At 40.3% G+C, this 5,048-nt stretch overlaps 1 non-coding gene across 1 annotated transcript; it reads right to left on the reverse strand.

Annotated features, from left to right (window-relative positions):
• Positions 1–370: 370 nt before the first annotated feature.
• On the reverse strand, positions 371–439 carry LOC113601702 (small nucleolar RNA SNORD2). Its single transcript, XR_003422984.1, has one exon. It is a non-coding gene; the product is annotated as a small nucleolar RNA SNORD2 (small nucleolar RNA).
• Between the last annotated feature and the right edge of the window lie 4,609 nt (positions 440–5,048).

Genomic DNA, 5,048 nt, shown 5'->3' on the forward strand with positions numbered 1-5,048 from the left:
ATATAAAAAGGAATAATAGGGGCGCCAGGGTGGCTTGGTCGGTTGAGCGTCCAACTCTTGATTTCGGCCCAGGTCATGATCCCACGGTCATGGGATGGAGCTCCATAATATTGGGCTCCTCACTGAGCATGGAGCCTGCTTAAAATTCTCTCTTTCTCCCTCTGCCCTTCTCCCCGCTCGTGCTGTCTCTCTCTAAAATAAAATAAAAAAAGAAATAATCATTTATAAAAAAATGCACTGACATAGTATTTAGTTCTTTCAGAGGGTTAATTTTCAAAATGACAATGTATTCAGAGATATAACTTCCTTACCAATATAATTCATTTTGTCTATGTTCAGCTTAAGAGATGAAAGTTGCACCCATCCCCCAAAGTGATCAGCAAAGTGTATTCTCTTCATTTCAGTCCAGTTCCCAAAGATGATTGCCATAATTGCACAGAATCTAGTTAAGTATTAACAATTACGACAATATTGGGTCAGTCAGACTATTCCACAAGATTCTATCCTCGAAGCTAGCACTGTACAGAACTGAGGTAAGGCCCAGTTAGTGTTATTGTCACAGATTCACTTCTTTTCTGGAAAAGACTCTCTTCCAGGTGCAGGTCTTAGCTTTCCATACCAGGAAGTGTCCTCCTCCAGACCACAGTGTATCTGCAGTTTAATTGTAACTTTTAAAGACTCAGGTTTTTAAGACTAAAAGAGCAAATGGTGAAATTTTTCCTATAGTGACAGGTGATTGGATAAAAATTTGGGGACAGGGTACTTCCAATGAAGTATAAAATGGAAGTATTTATAGAGATTTTGTTTTGTTTTTTAATGTTTATTTATTCTTGAGAGAGGGAGAGAGACATAGGGCAAGCAGGGGAGGAGCAGAGAGAGAGAGAGACAGAGAGAGAGAGAGAGAGACAGAATCTGAAGCAGACTCCAGGCTCCAAGCTGTCAGCTCAAACTCACAAACCATGAGGTCATGACCTGAGCCGAAGTCAGACTGAGCCACCCAGGCGCCCCTATAGAGATCTTAAATAACCAGTTCAGCTCCACTTTGCTCGTAGGCCCTCAAATTACAGGCTGCTACTTACTCCACTTTCTCTTCAGGCCAACATTAACTCCTCAAAACAATCCACAACCTTTATGAAAGTTGTGTCTGGGTAGGGATTGAGAGGATTCCAGAAAATCCGTAAGTTCCCCCCCGGTAATTCTGGAAAAATTTCTTCTTATTCAGTCTCCTTAGGGCAGGCCTGACCACCCAGGTACATAGTTCTAGACTTAATCTTACTCATCTTTGTATCTCTAGTACAAGTATTTTCAGATGTGAATTTGTTTCAATTTTTGGTCCTGGTAGTATTATTTAGTACAGAAATGTAAGAGAGAGGCAGAGTATCTTCTTCTTATATGGGAAAAAAAATGAAGTTATTATTTCCCAGTTTTTGGTTAAATAATGTGCCTCAGGCCACTCTTCATAAACACTGAGCTAGTGAATCACTACTGTGTTCCAGGTATTCTTCTGGGTGGTGGGGATTATTAATTAGAGGGTTTGACATATGTTGAAGCTCTTGTTTTTTCCAGACTGTGTAGAATTTCAGTTTTTGGATTTTAAAAATATTTGAAACACCCCAGTATTTATAATCTGCCAAAGAGATTTTTCCCTTGTTGAAAATCAGTAATAATTTCTATGTAAATAGTAAACTACCAAACTTTGTTTCAATTGAATGTTAATAGGCAAGCTTTAAAAATCCTTGTAAAATTACAGGAAAATTTAGAAAAATTATTGACAATCCTACCATCTAGAGATAATCAATTTTGATTCATTTTCAATATATGTAAGATTATCCTACATACAGAATAGGATACAAAAGTCTTATATCTTATTTTCCCATTTAACTATACCAGGAACATTTTCCTATGTCATTAAAAATTCTTGTACACAATTTTATGGTTACATAATAATTCATCATAGGAATGTATTACACTTCATGTAATCATTTTCTTATTGTCAGATATTTAAGCCATTTCCTTTTTATTATTGTTGTTATTACAAATAATATACTTGTATGTTCTATTATTTCCTTAAGATTAACCCTACAAAGAGTAATGCTAAATGAAGGGTATGATCATATTTAAGGTAAAGAAAAAAATCTTGTCACATTGCCCTCCAGAAAGAGTGTACTAATTTATATTCCCACCAGCAGCATTTACCTGTTTGGCTGCACCATTACTGGCATTGATGAATATTATTTGATTATAGATTTGCAAATTTGATCATTTTTAATGGGCTACATTTTAAATGAATTCTGAGCCACAATCATCAAAGAGAAAAGAACAAATAAAAAAATCAATACAAATAAGGAACAATATAAAAATTCCGAGAACAGTCAATATATGACAATGTTCTAGGACTACAAATGTTTATTTCATATAAAATCAAAATGCAAATACTATGTCTATTTGGGAAAAACTCAGATGCCATTTAAAGTATAAAACATAGGGACATCCAGCTGGTTCAGCTGGTAGAGCATGTGATTTGATCACAGTGACCTGAGTTCAAGCCCCATGTTGGGAGTAGAATTTACTTGAAAAAAAGTATAAAACATCGATATACTAGGTAAGAAGAGCAGAAAAAGTATATATAAATACTGAAAATACAGATAAAATTGCTATTGTAGTTTTGGAAAGCAGTGTTAAAGATGAATATGGAGTTAGACTTCAGGATTTATTTATAATAACTATGCATATAGTACATAGTTACTATACAAAAGAACCTCTCTCTTCCTGAAGCTGCAATTTTAGTGCTTGTAAGAACTAGCATGTTTATTTTTTGCAGCCTTGCTTTGCTTGAAGGAAGTGTATGAGGGCTGTCTGAACACGAGAGATCTGATGAGTTTGTTTCTCACTGTTCTTTCTGCTTTCACAGTTGTAGCTGAGATCCTGTCTCTCAATCACACTGTATCATCAGTTCTACAAAGAATTTGTATTGCTTTCCAGCCCCCTAATTCCCCTCTCCCCTTTTAATTACATAAAAGGCAAAAATTTCCAAGAATAAAATCAAGAGGTCTGTACTCACAATTCAAGACAACTTTAATAGAAACTTTTTGGTTTTATTTTGTTTTGCCTAATATTTTCTTTAAAAGGTTTCCTAGTCCCAAATCAACTTCTTTCATAGAAAAAGAGATGGGAATTGTGGTTAAAACCAGTGTCCTCTGTAACCCATGAGACTAACAAATAGCAGATGTATTTTTTAAAATTGGAAATGACATACACAAGTAGATAAAAGAAAGGAATATTCATTGACTGATCTTATAGGGTTCTGTCAGCATTGCTTTTTGGTCACAGATAGCTATGTGTGTTTTGTTTTGTTCTGTTTTGTTTTTTTGGCAAAAACTCCTCTCCAGCATTGTCTCACCCAAATCTGAAAGGGGCTATATACTCCCAGCCTCCTTCAAAACCTGGATCCCCCTTCCCATGGCCTCAGGAAAAAAATCATGACAGGTAAAGCTCCTAAATGTATCCTGTCCACCCGAAGAGACTATTTGGTGCTTGTGTTCCTCTCCTTATAGTGACACTAATCTTCTGTCCAGAACTTGTATTTGCCTCAGCATACGCTGCTCATAACTCCGCCCATGCCACAACGCATGGAAAGAAGGCCCTCCCTCCTTTCTTTGCTGGCAAACTTGAGTGCCTGGCTCAGCGGTGCCATCGCTTCCAGGAAGCCCTCACCAACACACCCTGCGCTGTTCGGATGTTCCCCTACTTTGTGTTCCCATAGCACTTCTCTCAAATTACGTTTATCTTTTTATTAGAGCCTTAACTTCATAAAAACAGCCCATTTCGTCTTTTTACTCTCACATAATAGGTATCTGTTAAAGCTCGTTGAATGTCTCCAGCTTTCCCCCCTAATGTGAAGTGTTACCGCTGTTTTCGTGACAGCAATTTGGTTACTGTCTTCCTTCGAGAGTCCAAATATAGGGGTCTGCTTCTACCTCCTATCAGCTGGTGCCAGATAGTACTTCCAGACCCATTCTCAAATTCCTCTTAAACATAATAGAATGAATTACATTCCTTTTTCACCTACCTACTCTGAGGGTTTAGGTCTCTAATGTAACGTCAGCATAGCTAAAGAAAACAACTTCAGTTGAGCTGGGTCATAAACAAAACTCGGTCATAAACACCAGCGCAAGCTCATGCTGGGGATGAGAGAATCTTGGGGGGCGTCAGCCTAAGTTACTTAGTGGTGCTTCAACGTGCAGGTTTTGATTAATTTATAGATTTTTCCGGTGAAGAACTCAAATTGGGGAATAAAGCACTTGAGACGGAAAATAAGGGAAGCAGTGGAGAGAACCGGGAGACGAAATCAGGGAGCTCTAAGAGGCAGGACAAGCAGGAAAAATGGAGAGCGAGGTGGAGAAAGTTTAAACCCTGGGAGGACGACTCGCAGCCGCTTCCCGATCTCCAATTGCGCAGGCCGCCCGCGCGCGGGCAGAAAAACCGTCGGCCTCTCAGGTCACACCGGCCGGCTACTGCTGTCCCGCCCGCCAGGCGGTTTTTATCGAGCGCTCACACCCACAGAGACGCTGCGAAGCACGCGAAGTAAAATTCCAGGAGGCCGACGTCCCGTCTCAGGAACTTCAAAGTCATTTTTTTTGTCCCCGCCGGAGGAAGCCGCCCTCACGCCCAGGCCACGCCAACTCCCAGTCCCTTCCGTTTGAAGGGCGCAGGAGGAAAAAAACAAACAAACCCGGCTCTGGACCTAGTTTCTTAGAGCAACCAACTCCGAAGGAACTGCCCCCACCCCAGCGTGTTAGATTGGTTGGGATACTCGGCTTTGAGACGCATTTAAGGTCTTAGTAACTGAGCGAAGCGCTCAGGTGGCTCCGCTCTCCCGACTCCGCTTCCGCGTCTCCTCCTTGCGCCACTCCCCAGCTTTCCCTTCCCCACCCACTTGGGAGTCCGAGCTGCTTATTGGTTGCATGCCCTGCCAATCCAGCGGACGTTGACGAATCCCGCCTTAGGAAAGGCAAAGAACGAACTAAAGCGCCTACACCTGGCCGGGG

This window comes from Acinonyx jubatus, chromosome B3, assembly GCF_027475565.1.
Source record: "Acinonyx jubatus isolate Ajub_Pintada_27869175 chromosome B3, VMU_Ajub_asm_v1.0, whole genome shotgun sequence".
NCBI lineage: Eukaryota > Metazoa > Chordata > Mammalia > Carnivora > Felidae > Acinonyx > Acinonyx jubatus.